Genomic DNA, 18,929 nt, shown 5'->3' on the forward strand with positions numbered 1-18,929 from the left:
GTGTGACTTCATCTTCCACACAAACCACACTTTTTTAAATTACCATAACGGGCTGGCTGGGGGCATGGTGGTGGGAATCGAGTGCACCTGCCCATTCGTCAGGGCTAGTGTAGGAGGGAAGGAGGGAGAGAGGGAGGGAGGTAGGGAGAGATAGAGGGGGCTCTGGTGGGCATTTGGTTATGGGGGAAGGTAATAGAGCTGGCTAAAGATCCTGCGAGGCAGAGGAAAAAGAGATTTGGTAGGGAGGTAGATGGGAGCGTGCCGCTCAGAGTGTTCCCCAAACATGAGTCAGATTTGGTCTTGATCACCCTGGTTCACAAACCAAACAAGCCAGTGAGACTGACTATCTTGCATCCCAAAACGTCTCATGATTCTTTGTAAGGCTTTTGAACTAGGGATGTTAATCATGCCGATATTAACAGTGACTTGAAAATACTGACATGGCCTGTGCATTTTTAAATCATTTGTCACCTCAAGCAGATGGAACTGATTAGTGACAGAAGTAACTGCCAAAATAAAGGAAACACCAGTATAAAGCGTATTAACAGGGTATTGGGTCCCCACGAACCAGAACAGCTTCAATGCACTTTGGCATGGATTCTACACGTGCCTGGAACTCTATTGGAGGGATTCGATACCATTCTTCTGCAAGAAATTCCATCATTTGGTGTTTTGTTGATGGTGGAGGAAAACACTGTCTCAGGGGCCAGTCCAGAATCTCCCATAAGTGTTCAATTGGGTTGAGTCTGATGACTGTGACGGACATGGCATATGGTTACATCGTTTTCATGCTCATCAAACCATTCAGCGACCACTCGTGCCCAGTGGATAGGGCCATTGTCATTGTTAACCAAAATAATGGCCTGCCCAGCATTTTCTACCCTAACCATGATGGGGTGTTAATTGCTTAATTAACTCAGGAATCGCATCTGTGTGGAAACACGTGCTTTCAATATACTTTGTATCCCTCATTTACTCAAGAGTTTCCATTATTTTGTTAGTTACCTGTATATAGCTCTGTATTATAGATAGTTCACATAGCGCAGTGGCCGAACAAGATCACATCAGCATCATCAGTCACTAATGAAATTCACATCATTATTCCATTGCGAGCAGAAATTTTGCCCTATGTTTCTGCTTCCAGTAATGAGACACCCAGCTCACAGCTCTGGTTCCCCCGTACCTCAGAACAATGGCCTGCCAGTCTCAGCTTGTTTGTGTGTGTGTCAGACAGTTGCGACATTGGGAGAGCTGCGGGTTGCTCAATGGAAATGGAGAGACGAGTATGGAAACGTGATGCAAATCCACCCCTGGGTCAACACAAAGGACCCTCAGCCAGGCAATGCAACGCAAGAAACACAGGGTACTAAACTCTTTCAAATGTGGCCAATGTCCACCATGTACTTTTAGCATGAACAGTCAGAAACGCACAGTTACTGTTAGCCGACTCAACTCAGTTCCACGATTTACGATGGAATTGAGGGTGACGAGCGTGAGCTCCGATGTCATATAAAATGATTTTCTTTTTTTTTACTACGGATTTCACACAGCACCCACTTTTACCATCAACATGATATATTGCTGAAGGCTATTGATACTGAATGGGTCCATGTATGGGTCTTCATCCTGTTCATCCGGCTAGCTAGAGCCTGCAGCATCCCCCACAATAAAGGAGGGGTTGGGGGGGAGTTTCAAACCAGAGGTGTAAGAGTTCAGATAACCTCAAGCACATTTTGACCTGTTTCAGCCCATCTTCCCATCATTAGGGCCCTTAGATGTGTGTGTGAAGCCGCTAAACCCCTAAACATTTACATTTTAGTCATTTAGTAGACTCTCTTTTCCAGAGCGTCTTAAAGTAGTGAGCAATGTTCCCTTTTTTTTGGCACTAAGCAAATGTCAGGTCTGCTGAGTGCAAACTTGAACGTTGTGAAAATTCTGTGCCAGTTCCGGCACGTGTTTACTGTGAACACTGAGGCTGTACCCACAGTAGGCTACTGTGGCTATTTGATCATAATGTAAGCCTACCAAGAGTGGCCTACCATCAAAAACAATGGAGAAAAACACATCCCATAACATTTTAACATGGAAATAGATGTTCATCATTCAGCCTACAGTAGCAGCCAATGTGTGGTGTTCATCAATGCCTACGTTCCATTAGTTTTAAAGAAAGAAAACACATTAACCTGTTTATCCACTTGTCCTTCAGACAAGGAGGTGACTGAAAATGTTGTGTTTGATGCAAGAAACCACTTTACAAAATGAAATTAATTATTATTCCCATACAATTATTACAGCGAATCAGACAAAATATGCTACGCTCTAGTCTATTGGCTACTTATTCAATACCGCCTCAAAATACAACACTTCCCCTTTAAAGACAAAAAAGCTCTTTACTTGACTCGCTTTTTAAAGATGGCTAGAAATGCACACATTTTGTGCTCTTGTTGGAAGCAACCACTCCCCCATTGTTGACTATTGGCTATAACTGGGTAAATAATTCACTAACTAGCAAACAAACAAACTAACAAAGGTGCACTACATGCAGCTCTCACTTTGATCTCCAAACTTGAAACCGCTCATACTTTATCCTAAACACAGTCCAGTTCATAGTGAATGGCACAGATCCATAAATGGGAATGACTATTTGCATATAGGCCTACTGCAGCTCTGATTCATTATGCCGCACTGGTCTGTGCAGAGTACTGGCCTGAGTCGTGCCTGTCAATGCAATACAATCCTACTCCAACAAGCTCTGCCTACAAGAAAATATCTTGCACAGTTAGTTTTGCATACTAAATCTTGCATAGTTTGTTTTGTTTATGTCTATTACATCGAAAGTGGCTAATATTGCATTGATTCGATCATAATTCCCACAGTAGAGCGAAACGTTGATAGTGTTAAAATTGTAGAAATAATATAATAATAAATAATATATGCCATTTAGCAGCCGCTTTTATCCAAAGCGACTTACAGTCATGTGTGCATACATTCTACGTATGGGTGGTCCCGGGAATCGAACCCACTACCCTGGAAAGTTGAGAAAGTTGAGTAAAGTTCAATTTTGTTCTTATTTGTGCAGGCTCATATTTCTTCTGTGCGGCAGTCTGAGGGAAGCTGTGTGCCGTTTACAGGGAACATTGGTAGTGAGCGCATATATTTTCATACTGGTCCCCCATGGTAATCGAATCTACAACTCTGGCATTGCAAGCGCCATGCTCTACCAACTGAGCCACACGGGACATAGAGGAAAGGGACCATAACCCAACCTAGAATTGCCAACCCAAACAGGTTCCTGTCACACCCATTACCTGAGACCATGTCATGTCATCCCCATCACCTGAGATCATGTCATCCCCCGTTACCAGAGATCCCCTGATAAACTATGTGAGAAAGAACATTGTTAATGTGTCATTACAACACTGATGACAAGCCAACAGCATGACACAGAGTGTGCTTATTTACCCATCAACCGCAATACAGTTCAAACAAACTGCTGCCCTTGGGTCATTCAAAGCCAGCCACAGGCTGGATTGTGAAAGGAGAAAACGTGAACCAGAACAAACCCAACCCTCGATTGTTCCATATGCAGGCATGCCAAGCCTGGTCTGATTAAATCCACCACTCCTCCTCCTCCTCCTCGTCCAGGCCTAATGACCTAATTACAGGCTAAGACTTGTTGACTCTGTATTGTGTGAGGAGCCAACCTGACACTACTGCTTCCCTCCCTCCTTTCCTCCCTCTCTTTATCTCTCTGACTCTCCCTCCCTTGTGACAGAAACTCTCTACAGTCCCTCAATAAGCCAACAATGGGCTGCTCTGGTGTGTTGTGTGTTTGTCTCATGTCATGGCCAACCCTCAGGTACTGTGCCTCATTTACAAGCCAAATCAAGAGGCCAGGGTGAGCACGAGGCAAGATTTGGGTCAGATGCAAATTCGGGATTGGTACGGGGCACAACTGAGCTATTCACCAATGTTCAAACTGGGTTATTGACTCATGGGATTAAATCTAACATTTTCCAGGTGTAGACCCTGATGACCTAGGCCAAAACAGTGACCTCATAACTAGGACTTTTCATGAGCGAGATATAGAGAGGGGTAAGGGGGCAGCCTGGTTTTGTCTCGTTGCCATGATCATCAGCCTGGCATAGCCTGCATGAATCAGGACGACAATCACAGAGGGCTGATTTGGTAACATCAGATCTACAAGGTAGAATGTAAGCTTCACAAATTATAAGTGAGAAGATTATTGAGCCAACATTAAGTTAAACTGCTTTATTTTGGGTCTTTCGAGGTCTGTTGGATCCATACTACAAAATATATGGGGCACTTTATTATTAGTGTGTCACAGAGACATTTCCAACTGCCAACTTCAATAAAGGCTCCGTTTGCATGTATGAATGTTGTTTAAACAGTCCCATGTTTGCTCAGTGGCGTGTGCACAATGTGTTGTCTGGACCATTTCTGAAGCTCATGAGCAGTTTCTCAGTGCAGAGCATGTTTCTGGTGAAACAGGAAGCAGGCTTTTATCTCTGCTGCAATTTTTAGCAACAGAAACCTACCACAACTGCATAGAAGATAATGGTGGCACAACACCAGCTTTTTGTCATCCCCCGTGAGTTGCATTGAGTACCTGCTTGATCCTCATCTGCCTTACAGAATGAGCAACATTCGTGCAGGGCTCCAGTGGCCTGATTAAGTCCTGATACGCACGCCTGAAATCAAACCGCAGGGAGTGGGGAGGAGCACCTTCTAGAATCTAGATACTATAGCAATGAATTACTTTTTAAAATAAAATATTCTAGTGGTAGGCTAGAGCCAGACCAAAGCAAAGTTGGTGAGAAGAATGCATAACCTTTTCAGAATAATGGCCTAAGGTCTACTCAGAGTTGCCATGAAAGATAATTACAAGTTTTTCTACACCATGACCAACTGTAAACTCTCATGTGGGCTTGGTCGGGGGGACTTGCAAAACATGCTTCCCTCCCTAGCTAAAGCGCGCCATATATGGCAATGACTCGAAGACGTGACATGGAACATACAAATGATCATTCTCACAAACAATATATCTTTCATTGCAATTAAACCTCGATAGAATCGAAGCATACATTTATAAAAACACTGCTTGAATCTACTTGGCATACCTCAACAAGCATATTGTATCTAAGGTGTGTCAAGAACATTGAGCATCACGCAATCCACCCTTTAGCCAGAATAGATTCCAACCCTACGCTCGCTTACAACTGCACTGGGGTCAGACAGGCTGGGGTCGGACGACTCGTTCAATCTTCTCGGTAGAACAGTTGGGATAATGGGACAATTCAGAGTACAATGCATTTCTCATCCCTGGATTGAGGTACGTTTTCTGAGCCATATCTGGCGCCACTGTGTCTTAATCTAAACAGGATCCTGTCCGACCCCAGTGCAGCTGTAAGCAAGCATAGGGTCAGAATCTATTCTGGCTATCCACCCTTTAACATCTGAAAGACGTCTTTTAAGTCTGAGCTCAATGTCGGTCTACATTTTTACTGGAAAAGAATGAAAGGGTATAAAGTACGTTGTAATAGTGTTATAAATGATTACCCGGTTTTATGAAAGGTGTTTGATAAAGTTTTAGTGCTGCCCAAAACAAAATTGTCACTGACAGCAATGGGTACATGTCTTGGTTGGTGTCTTTAAGCAAGCGTGTTATGAAATGTGTCATGTATGAAAACACACAAAACATGCCACAAAAGCGGAGCATTGAATTGTATCAACATGACATTTTCTTGCCGTTGACTTGCCATCTTACTTTTACATTTTCTTGTGACACATTTGCAATGTAGAAAACCAAATGAGGAACACATATGGTAAACACATAACCCACATAAACAACTCTAATTGGTTTGAACCACCTATTCACCCATAAAGAAGCAAAATAGCATCAGAAATTCAAAGAAACAGCTCAGTCACTAACCTCAAAGACAAGGGGCTTGGGTGTCGAACTCCATGTTAACAGTAGAACACATGACAGATCTAAGTGACTTCAAAAAACTGAAGGGGAAAAAGTGATACCACTGTAATTTAGAAAAATAATCCAAGTTAGGAAGTGCCTCCAGAGAGCAGAGGGACACAGTTCTGTACAGAACGTGTGGAACACTGACCTGCCCTCTACCTGAAAAAGCGAGGCAATGGCTGCTGTTTGAAATTTAAAAAAGGAGAAGTGTAGTGAAGCAACTTGCCTTGGCTCTCCCTGTGAGTCATGTCGCTCGACATCCATTGGTGGGTGAGCCTTCACGCAGAGTGGCTGCACCTGGCCAATCGCAAGTCAGGGTGGGCCCTGTATGCAAATCCTTTCAGGTGAGTCACGGCAGGTGTTGGGGATTGGCTGAGGGATGGATGTGGGGGAGGGGAGAGCGAGGACGGACCAACCAGTAAGCCACACCTTGAGCAAAGTTTTTCCTGCGGAGGAGTGCTGGGGTGGAAGAAGGGTGCTGTAAATGCATAGTTTAGTTTACCATTGGTCTGGTATGCATTCGTTTGAGGACACTTGGACTTTGACCAACCACTATAAAGCAGTCTTGTCTTGGTCTGTAAGGAAAATGGTTCAAGGCATACACAAGACATGGGACACACTTGAATGTAAAAATATGGGTCAGAGAAGAATACAAGCTCATTTTCATCCTTAAGTTTTCAAAGCAGAGTTAGAAATGAGTTTTGAGGTCATTAAGGCAGAGTAAATGAGACAGTAAGAGGTAAATCCAGGGGAGTTGCTCTTGTGGCAATAGAGGCCACCATAAAACCAACTTTTTATGGGGCTTCACTGGAAGGTACAAGAATAGTGGGCTATAAAGACCAAAGCAGTCTCACCTGACCACAATTAGACATCAGAGGCAGGCCACTGGTCTTAGCTAATGCCTCAGCACAAGTGGGTCTATAGACCCCCTCCTCCCCCCTTGTACCCACCTGGATGATATAATGCTAATGCATATGAGTGGCCGTACTCGCGTACACACAAATACAGACACACACACACACACCATGCCCCAACTCATCCTGCGCTGTGCTCTGATGTATGGGCCTTGAGATAGCTTGACAAGCATCTTTATTTAATCAGACTGACAAACAGGAAGTTGAGTAGTTCTGTGATGTGTGTGTGTGTGTGTGTGTGTGTGTGTGTGTGTGTGTGTGTGTGTGTGTGTGTGTGTGTGTGCGTGCGTGCGTGCGTGCGTGCGTGCGTGCGTGCGTGCGTGCGTGCGTGCGTGCGTGCGTGCGTGTGTGTAGAGGTGAGACATCTCAGCTACAATCTTTCCATTAAATGGAGCTGCATTTGATGTGGTCAACTTTTCACTAACTTATTTTTTATTTTTTTATTTCACTAACCCCTGTCTCCTTGACCTGCCGCCACTCCCCCAGAACTCTCTCCCTCTCCCTCTCTCCCTCTGTTTGTGGGTGATTGTGTGGGCAGAGACAGGTGCGCTGGAGTCAGAGCAGATCCCCACCAGCTGCAACCTGTTCTATAATCAAGACCTCTACAAATACTCAGCCCTGCCACTTCCATGCTGCCAGATCGTAATCTCTGCTCAGTCAGTCTACGTTTCTAGTCATTTGGTACTATTCAGATCCTGTTGTGCCTGTTTTCCTTGCCTATTTTTCTCTCCACTACAGTTCTGCCCGCTCTGACTCTGGTCCCTGTCTCCAGTCGAACGTCTCGTCATCCTGCTACTCTGTCCTGGATTCCCCACACTACCCTGTCTCAACCCCTCTCGCTCCAACCTCAGCCTCCGCACCTGGTTTCCAGCGACCCGCCCGAGCTTCCCCTGACCTGCACAACATCTCCCCCCTGTGTTTCAATAAATACCTTGGTTACTTCATCCCAGTCTCCTCATCTGAGTCAGCTCTTGGGTTCCCCTGTTTCACTCTGCTTAACAAACCCCAATCTGAGAGCATTGTGCTCTGGCCTCGCATCTATTAAGACTGTGACTCCAAAGTTTAAAAAACCCCAGGGTTGTTAGATGGTGAGAGATGCAAACACACCAACACACACCACACACACATGAACAAGAGATCATTATCTAAACCCTGAAGATAAACAATTATCTTTGTGTCAACCCTAATTGATCTCAGGACCATGGCTGGAGCCTGGTGGAAAGTTGCTTTAATAATTTTGCAGTAAATAGTGTGGATGTGCTGATTATTTTCATTAATCTGTGAATAGTGTCTGGTGGTGCGTTTCAATTAGGATTTTTTGATGGCAACGTGACTAAGAGAACATGGGGTTAAGGTCTCTCGTTGAGAAAGTTGCATTGTCTTACCAAATATGAATCGACATATAGGTTACAGTGTACAAGCAAACTTAAGTCTTGGTAGTATCTGGGTGTGATACTACAGCTTGGATTGATATCTATAGTACTTCTGTGAGAAGTCCCAGTAATCCATTCCCTCTAACTTCCCCCCAACAAAGATGCCAGTTCAGATAGTAGACAATTACCTTGACTTTCTAATTGGCTGTTAATTGAAGTCATTTGCATAAACAAAGCAACACACTAGTAACGGGTGGTGGGATAATTGACTTCGCTGAAAAAAAAAGGTATGTTAAAAGGAGAGAAAAGAAAACAGATGAGAGGGAAGGTTCAATACACACTGAGCTCATGGTTGGCACAGATCGCAGCACTCCATTATTCTCTACCGCAGTCTCATTAATGCACATTTTTTTTCCACTTTCTGCCAGCACCCATGCCAAAGACTACATTATCCACCATTGCAGTCCCCACTGTAGTCCCCTTCATCTGCAGAGGGAATACGATGATAGCTCGGCAGACGTAGGTCTCAGAAACTATTCCATTCCATCTCTTCGTGTCAGAGGACTGTCACTCTGTCTCTGTCTCTGGTGGCTATTTTCCTCAGTTCAGCTGTAGGCCGATATTACTTGCACCGAATCTTGGGTCTGGCTGTACTTTCGCCGTGGAGAAAAAAAAAAGTATTTAAGCTAGATATGGATGCCAATATATCAAGCCTCTTGGTGTGTGTTTCGTTATTAGCTTGTGAAATGTCATATGTGTGCCATATTTTATATTAAGCACAGTAGCTAAACGAGCACAATCATATAATGAAGGCTGGGACGTGAAACATATGTATACAGCAAGGTCACCGGGGAAAGGTGACGCACAGAAAAGGCTATAGGGAGGGAAAAGCTACAAATGGAACAAAATGTTTTTAAAATCCAAAACGAGCTCATTGGGGTAAAAGTAAGCTGAAACGGCAATCAAGCCAAGACACAAAAAAGAGAGTGTAGAGGGTAAGAGAGAGCTGCAGCCTTTATGTGAACAGAACGCAACCATGTGACCTCGCTGACTAAGTGAAGAGACACATTTTTCCTTTGTAGGCTAAAAAATAAAAATGGCTAAGAGTCATATATTGCTGCTGTTGCATATCAGAGTCCAACTAAAACAGAGAATAGCCACAAAAAAGGCCACATTTTCTGCAGCATGTCCTGTTAAAAAGCAGACACAGCAACACTTCGCCTGAAGATCTGTTTGTTTCAAGTTGTTTCCCTCTCTTTCAAGCAAAATCATTCAAAGAGAGGCAGAGAAATAAAGACCTGAATCACAATAATGTGGGTCAAAGATTAAACTGAGTCTGTTTTCGCAGAGCGAGGTCTAGTGCATTTTCTACCTTGTTTTGTCCACTTGAACATTAATCAGCTGACATAACTTATCTAGACATGGGCAAATGCCTTGCACATATAGGCACTCACTACCCAATAACGTCAGCCGACACAGCTATATGTGGTACACCCTGGCTCTGACATTTTCTTTTTTACATTGGCCAGTCCTTTCCAGCAGTTCCAGCAGCTATGGTGGATGTGTACCAAGGCCAGTAGAACACAGTACTTATCATCTCAGCTCAGCTCAGTACTATGAAGAGTATAAATCTGAGTTCAGGGCCTGATTGAAGACTGGAAATAAGCCTAACCTTGAAGGACTGAGATGTGGAGCCTTGTGAAGGACAGGCAGTGCTGTTTGTGCAGCTCCGAGGTCAGCTGATGGCCGTTTCATGAGTGACTCAGAGTTGGAGGGGTGTGTCCTCTTTGGGTCCTGGTCAAAAGTAGTCCACTAAACAGGGAATAGGGTGCCATTTGGGACATAACCAAGGAAAGTCCTCAGCCAAGGCTAACAGGGCCAAGATAGCAGCCCTCACGGGACAAACCGGTTAAGGTGGAGCAGGAGGAACAGGCAGGGATGCATTCCAATGAGCCCAACTGACATGGACAAAGAGGTACAAGTGCTGTAAACACCACAACACACTTGTAAATGACCATGAGAAAAAGTTGTTAATGTTACTTGGGGCAGACTTGCTTCGAACAATGGGTGATAAAAAGCAAAAGTCTGTGACACGCTGTTGGAATATTTTCATACGAACACCAGACAGTTTGTTTGAGGCCAATCACCCTTAGGAGACAATCAATTCTCGTCCACTAACTCTTTCAACCTTCAGCTAATTGGAAGATAACAAATTGTCAAAAAGATTATGCAGCTTTGGTCATTGCTACGAACATCCTCACACTGTGACCAACCAGGACTGGGAATGGTCAACTCTGACTCACAGCAGTGACTGTGGATGATTGCAATGACTGCAGCCACACAGAACCAACAAAGAGAGGGGTGTAGGCATTTAGCTGAATGGTAATGCATTAAATCCACATAGCCTACAGCTGAGTCACTCACTCTCTCATAGACCAGTACGGGAATTGAGCTCTATTTATCCAGGTTATTGCGACATCAGAATATTCCGCTCATGTGATAACAGGTAACAAGTCCTGGGACTTCCTGGTGATGTTTACATGTTATTTTGTGCGGTAGCTGAATGGTAATGCATTAAATCCACATAGCCTACAGCTGAGTCACTCACTCTCTCATAGACCAGTACGGGAATTGAGCTCTATTTATCCAGGTTATTGCGACATCAGAATATTCCGCTCATGTGATAACATGTAACAAGTCCTGGGACTTCCTGGTGATGTTTACATGTTATTTTGTGCGGTACTGCAGCCATACACAAATAAAGTGGACAACAAACATAAATCTTCTGTTCATAGCTGTGCATATTTGGAGTACATAAGAGCAGAGCGGAAGGAGTTAAATGAATTTTTACAGGAAGGACCAGACACATTAACGTTAAGGTATCACATTAAACATTAAACACACATGGCAAGGCCAACATTCCAGACAGTCCGCATCACACCTCTGTCAACAGAATCCGCTACCTGTAGTCGGGAAAAACACTAGAGCTGTCTCCACTGAGGCTAACTGACTGACTTTCTCATGTTTAACCGCTTGTCTAATGTAATCTACACGGAGTATACTACAATTAAGAACACCTGCTCTTTCCATGACTAACCAGGCGAATCCAGGTGAAAGCTATGATCCCCGTATCGATGGCACTTATTAAACCCACTTCAATCAGTGTAGATGAAGGGGTGAGAACAGGTTGAAGAAGGATTTTTAAGTCTTGAGAGAATTGAGACATGGATTGTGTATGTGTGCCATTCAGAGGGTGAACTGACTGACTGAAATATTTAAGTGCCTTTGAACGGGGTAGTAGGTGCCAGGAGCTCCAGTTTGAATGTGTCAAGACCTGCAATGCTGTTGGATTTTTCATACTCAACAGTTTCCTGTCTGTATCAAGAGCGGTCCACCACCCAAAGAACGTCCAGCCAACTTGACACAACTGTGGGAAGCATTGGAGTCAACATGGGCCAGCATCCCCGTGGAATGCTTTTGACACCTTGTGCAGTCCACAGAGTCCTGTTCTGAGGGGAGGTGCAACTCAATATTAGGAAGGTGTTCCTAATGTATGGTATACTCAGTGTATACCAAGGGCATAGTGATTGACAGCTGGAAGGACTCAAGTTTCTTCTCGTATATACAGGGGCTTTGCCGTTAAGAGAACTAAGCATTTTTGTTTCACATTCAGAGTATATGATGCCCACAGTCTTTGAAAGCGTACTGTTGAATGAATACCCAATAGTAGAGTGTTGATATTAAATCATTCAAATATCAGGCCCGAAGGAGGGACAGTCTGTGACTCTAGAATTCACCACATTAGCCTATATGATGTGGTGACAGACACAGGCTACATACTGTAAATGCTTCTCAGTGTCGGTGATGAGCTGCTAACTGGCTAACAGATGCTGTAAGCTCTCTATTTAAGATGCCATTACATTTTACACATTAACTTGTTGACGCTGTGGATCAGCTGAGTGAGGCGAGTTTATTCTCTCTCATGGGAGGCAGCTCATCAAACACACGGTCACAGACACACACTGATAATACTCTGCATGTCAAGCTTTCATGACAGACATATTAGCACTCCTCTGACCAGCATACATCCCAACACAAAGCACCAATTCAAATGACAGTGTAGGCAAAGAGAGGGCGACAGGCTGCTATGGTCAGTGCCGTTTAAGATGAGTGAGGACAATTATAATTTTTTGTGAGCATGGCCTTATTTCTACAGCATATTGGATGACTGTCATTCATATTCCATTCACCCAGCTCAATGTAATATCGATAGGTTTATGCTACTACATGACACAACATTTTTCCCTATACCCATCATGAGGTTGCTACAACCTAGGACATGGATGGAAGTTTACAATGTAGTTACACAGGTTGAGAGAAATTTGAGTAATCAAGGTGACAGACAGTGACACATTCAATACTGCCTTGCACACTCTTGTCTGCACCTATCTGATCTAGGGTGTAATCATTAGTCTGTTCCGTTTTCTTCCGTTTAAGAAAGTTTTTCAACAGAATCGGCGGAATGAATAGACCACTGATCACACGCACATAGTTCATTCTCAAAGCAGCCACATACAAACAGCATGATCACTTTGATCATTGTCGTTATAATTCCTTCTTGATCATTGTAGTTATAACGCTCTCTCCTCCTCTCACATTTTCCCTTTGCTTGTGGACTTCAGCGCACAACATATCAGCTGTCTGTGACAGTGACCAGGTGAAAAAAACTTTCCAAGCCAAACATTCATATCATAAGCGCTACACACAGCCTACATCATTGTCACCATATTAGCTAACGTCAAAGTCAACATAGCTACTAGAACTAACGCATAGGTAAACCCGCTACAATCATGCAGTACAGTCAGCAAGCAGTTTATCAGTTACACTGGCGGGCCCCGGTGGCAATAAATGAGTTAAATGAAAAGGTTACCTTGACTTGGAAGTGTTCGAGTGTTGGATATTCATCGCCAGCTAGCTAACATAGCATCCCTTTCTGTTTGAGCCGGGTGTTTGAATAGGCTAAACTAGCTAGTTGATTTTGCTAGCTAAGTCAAAATGAAAGTGGTAAAAAATAATAAAACTATAGCTAGCTCTCTCCAACTTGCTTCTCCTTAATTTTTTAAAGAAATTAATTTGTTCAAAATTGTTCAACTATTGTCTTTTTCTCTCTTGAGTCATATCCTCACCATATTTTATGCACTACAGTGCTATCTATCTGTAGCTTATGCTTTCAGTACGAGATTCATTCTCTGATCATTTGATTGTGTGTACAATATGTAAGCTCATGCTGCAAGAGCACTGATAGGTTGGAGGATGTCCTCTGAAAGTTGTCATAATTACTGTGTAAGTCTATGGAAGGGGGGTGAGAACCATGAGCCTCCTTGGTTTTGTATTGAAGGTAATGTACTCAGAGGACAGAAACTAGCTGTCCACCGGCTAAACCATGCTGCTACCCTACAGAGTGATGTTGAGGCTACTGTAGACCTTCATTGCAAAATAGTGTTTTAATCAATTATTGGTGACGTGAATATACTTAGTATCGTTGTATCTAAAAATAAATATTTAAAAAAAAAAAGTTTTTTAAATGAAATTCCCAGAGGAGGATGATCCTCCCCTTCCTCCTCTGAGGAGCCGCCACTGCTATTAATTTGGTTAGTTTAGCTGGCTGTTGTTTGAGGATCACCCTAGTAGTCAAACCACCACCCAGCAACCCCCCCAATCTATTCAAGCATTGGATACACACTGTGCCTGCTACATTGACTAAAAATACCAAAGCTAGCTATGCATGGATCACATCAGTATCAACAAAAAAGTAACAGGCTGAGTGATTCTACCTTGAATTTGCACAAATCACATACAAATAGAGTAAAACAGTGGCGTGTATTCATGGATGCCAAGGGAAGCCAGGTTTCCTCGAATTGTATTTTATTTTGTATCTTTCATCTTTATGTGTTTCATAAATGTCCTTCAATTCACAAGAGGCTGAATGTATCTCACCGGAGAAAGCATCCAAGTGAACGAAACAGCGCCCATCTATGCTGTCTGGTCAAAAAGCGCATGAGATTTTTGCCAACTGTAGCACTGAATGCAAGGGTAGCCAGTGAGCATTTGGCCTCCCTTGATAATTTTTAAAATACAATAATAGCCAATCAGCGTTGAGCTAAACTGAGTGAGCTCAGCTCTGAATGGCCCTGGCGCAACAAAAAAAAGTGTAAAGGGAAGCCAGTTTGGATTTGGCTTCACATCAATCACATTGATTACAAGCCAAACATCATTGACAGAAAACTTGAATTGTTGCATCTCGTTGTGTTGTTGTCCTCCAGTAGCCCTTTCCTAAATTATCCATTGATGGAGATAGGGATATGGATTTGTGGTTTTACTTAATTCTCCGTATTGGCCAATGATTATAATGGCAATTCTGATCGAACCATAAATTCATATATTGTGCCCATGGCCTGAGAGGATGGAAGTTTAACAGATGTAGTAACATTAGGCTAACGTTAACTAGCTGGCCTGGCGCGTCGTTGCCCATGAAAGGAAATTAAGCTAGCGAGCAAATGTCTTGGCCAGGTAGCATAGGACAACAAAAACGAAATGCATGTACTGTATGACAGAGTCATAGACCATTTAGGCAACATGAAAGAAGAAGATGGCATTGGCGTTTCCACTGACACGCACGCACATTCAGGTGAAGTCTGAAGTTTACATACACTTAGGTTGGAGTCATTAAAACTCCTTTTTCAACCACTCCACAAATTTCTTGTTAACAAACTATAGTTTTGGAAAGTCGGTTAGGACATCTACTTTGTGCATGACACAAGTCATTTTTCCAACAATTGTTTACAGACAGATTATTTCAGTTACATCACTTGTATCACAATTCCAGTGGGTCAGAAGTTTACATACACTAAGATAACTGTGCATTTAAACAGCTTGGAAAATTCCAGAAAATTATGTCATGGCTTTAGAAGCTTCTGATGGGCTAATTGACATAATTTGAGTCAATTGGAGGTGTACTTGTGGATGTATTTCAAGGCCTACTTTCAAACTCAGTGCCTCTTTGCTTGACATCATGGGAAAATCAAAAGAAATCAGCCAAGACCTCCACAAGTTTGGTTCATCCCTGGGAGCAATTTCCAAACTCCTGAAGGTACCACTTTCATCTGTACAAACAATAGTACACAAGTATAAACACCATGGGACCACACAGCCATCATATCTCTTAGGAAGGAGGCACGTTCTGTTTCCTAGAGATGAACATACTTTGGTGCCAAAAGTGTAAATCAATCCCAGAACAACAGCAAAGGACCATGTGAAGATGCTGGAGGAAACAGGTACAAAGTATCTATATCCACAGTAAAACGAGTCCTATAGCGACATAACCTGAAAGGCCGCTCAGCAAGGAAGAAGCCAGTTCTCCAAAACAGCCATAAAAAAGCCAGACTATGGTTTGCAACTGCACATGGGGACAAAAATCGTACTTTCTGGAGAAATGTCCTCTGGTCTGATGAAACAACAATAGAAATTTTGGCCATAATGACCATTATTATGTTTGGAGGACAAAGGGGGAGGCTTGCAAGCCGAAGAACATCATCCCAACCGTGAAGCACGGGGGTGGCAGCATCATGTTGTAGGAGTGCTTTGCTGCAGGAGTTACTGGTGCACTTCACAGATGGCATCATGAGAAAGGAAAATGATGTGGATATATTGAAGCAACATCAATACAGTCAGGATGTTAAAGCTTGGTCACAAATGGGTCTTTCAAATAGACAATGACCCCAAGCATACTTCCAAAGTTGTGGCAAAATGGTTTAAGAACAACAAAGTCAAGGTAATGGAGTGGCCAACACAAAGCCCTGACCTCAATCCTATAGAAAATGTGTGGACAGAACAAAAAAAGCATGTGCGAGGAAGGAGGCCTACAAACCTGACTCAGTTACACCAGCTCTGTCAAGGAAGAATGAGCCAAAATTCACTCAACGTATTGTGGGAAGCTTGTGGAAGGCTACCCAAAATGTTTGACCCAAGTTAAACAATTAAAAGGCAATGCTATCAAATACTAATTGAGTGTATGTAAACTTCTGACCCACTGGGAGTGTGATGAAAGATATCAAAGCTTAAATAAATAATTCTCTCTACTATTATTCTGACATTTCACATTCTTAAAATAAAGTTGTGATCCTAACTGACCTAAAACAGGGGATTTTTACTAGGATTAAATGTCAGGAATTGTGAAAAACTGAGTTTAAATGTATTTGGCTAATTTGTAAGTCGCTCTGGATAAGAGCGTCTGCTAAATGACTTAAATGTAAATGTAAATGTGTATGTAAACTTCCGACTTCAACTGTACATACACACATAAATCAGCACGATCGACAGCCACATATTTAGCTTACGTTGATTGGACTAAATAATTGTTGGTATCTTTTAGTTGTCAATGTATAACAATAAGCATAAGTGAATAGATCATGTTGAAATGGTGCTGGAATAGTGGAGGCATCGCCTGTTTTCTTTGCGACTTGTGGTATCTCTCCGTGGATCTAAATCAAGAGTTGTTTTGTTGTCCGAAAATGTCAAAAACATATTAACTTGCCTGACCAAGCTCTAGGTCATGTAACTGTTTGTTACATGCAATATGTTTTGTGGACTTCACTGGACAGATGTTGCTCTCTAGTTTTTTAATCAAACAAATGTGTTTATTTTGCCACTGCGTTTTCTGATTGTCTCAGCCTTAGGCCTATATATCACGGTGTCAAGGCATATGAACTAACAGGTTATAGAGCAAACAATGCTATTATCAAAAGACATAGGATGTAATGTGCCTTTTTCTGGCTTCCCCGGTGATTTTGCCCACGCAAAAAATGAGATGGCAACAAAACCACTGGGTCAGTCCAGCCTGATTGTCAATCTCTAGTGGTTGGTCATCTTTTGCCACCATACCATTTAAAACAGCGTAATAACTGAGTAATAGCCTAAGAAAAACAATATATAGCCTAAGAAAAACAATATATTGTTAGTTAAACCTAACTAAGACATTGCATTGTTGTTTTGGAGCTTGTTTTCAGTTGTTCAAGGCTGCCTCTGGAGAAAAGGGAACACAGAGTCTAAAATCTATGACCTCTTAAGTTCTCGGGGGAAAACAAGACAAGTTGTGTAGTTTACAAGACATCGAAACCGAGGTTAATATGATGACATTACAAATGACAGTAAGTACGTATGGAGACATGGAGTCCATGTGTATAGTTTGGACTGGAGTCACATGCTTCACAGTGTGAGAGGCAGCATGCAGGCGGGATGGGGTTACAGGTGGAATTTCCCCTGGCTCCCCTTTCTCTTTGACGTCACGTCGGCCGCTTGGCCGTAGCGCTGCCTAGTGATCGAACGGATATATCAGAGGACGTAAACTCAGGTGACAGAGCCTCGGTTGTTGAAACAAACTCACAGTGAACTAAGGAACTTTACAGAGCAAGTTGTCTTCTGACAAAAAATAGGGGGAGACACCATGAAATATCTTTAGGGCAGGCACAATTAGCATGTCACAGACGATTATGGATGAAGACCATCATGAAAATAAAATAACTGTCATGACTGTTGTTGTGTGGGATGAACAGCTGACTGAAGACGGGGCATTTGTATGGTTGAGTGAGTTTCTTCCGTACCTTGGACTCTTAACAACGTGATGAAACTCTGTTGCTCTTTGCTGAACTGTAGAATATTCATTCAAATTAAATGGAATGTATTTTTTGTAATGTCAGTTAACAAATCACAGCACATATTGATGGGTACATTTCCTGTGGTGCTTTAACTTCTTGCTTTGCTCCTATGGGTACACTCGCTATGACAGCCAGTCCACCCATTATGACATCATTGACTTGAATGGGGATGCCTGGTCTATTCATTCCATTTCTATGGAATGGAAGTGTATGTGAGGAGAGGAGGAGAGGAGAAAATGTGTGCCCCAAAACAGTTATATCGGTGACCACGGTCAAATTTTCAGTGGAAATTGTACTTTGTTGTAATTTGCAATCTTTGCAATCATTGTTTTTTGTTTGGCATACATTTAAAAGTTCCCGCTCAGCCCAGTCAAAACTGTTCGCTGCTCTGGCTCCCCAATGGTGGAACAAACTCCCTCACGACGCCAGGACAGCGGAGTCAATCACCACCTTCCGGAGACACCTGAAACCCCACCTCTTTAAGGAATACTTAGGATAGGATAAAGTAATCCTTCTCACCCCCCCCTTAAAATATTTAGATGCACTATTGTAAAGTGGCTGTTCCACTGGATGTCATAAGGTGAATGCACCAATTTGTAAGTCGCTCTGGATAAGAGCGTCTGCTAAATGACTTAAATGTAAATGTAAATGTAAATGAAAAATATGAGTCAGACTTCTGTTAACACTAGAACTGCCAAAAATGGTCAATCTGACCATTTCAATATTGTAATTTCAATAACTTAATTTCAATAAAAACCTTGAATCCACCTGTATCTGACGTTTCCTAAATATGAGTATTTTACATTCTAGTAGTACTTTCTGAGAAATATCATAAAAGACAAAAGAATTCTGAGAATTTCATCCTCAAAGAGCCATTATGGTCAAAATGACCTTATGCATATTTAACAGTAGAATAGCCAGGCCTACCAATAGCCAC

The 18,929-nt window shown here is 42.6% G+C and overlaps 1 protein-coding gene across 1 annotated transcript in view; it reads right to left on the minus strand.

Annotated features, from left to right (window-relative positions):
• Positions 1–6,202, minus strand: part of LOC124010771 (ETS-related transcription factor Elf-1-like) — a 61,510-nt gene extending 55,308 nt beyond the window's left edge. Inside the window, 1 exon segment of the mRNA XM_046323425.1 lies at positions 5,954–6,202. The gene's annotated coding sequence lies outside the window, so the exon portion shown is untranslated.
• Positions 6,203–18,929: the final 12,727 nt, after the last annotated feature.

This window comes from Oncorhynchus gorbuscha, linkage group LG23, assembly GCF_021184085.1.
Source record: "Oncorhynchus gorbuscha isolate QuinsamMale2020 ecotype Even-year linkage group LG23, OgorEven_v1.0, whole genome shotgun sequence".
Classification (NCBI taxonomy): domain Eukaryota; kingdom Metazoa; phylum Chordata; class Actinopteri; order Salmoniformes; family Salmonidae; genus Oncorhynchus; species Oncorhynchus gorbuscha.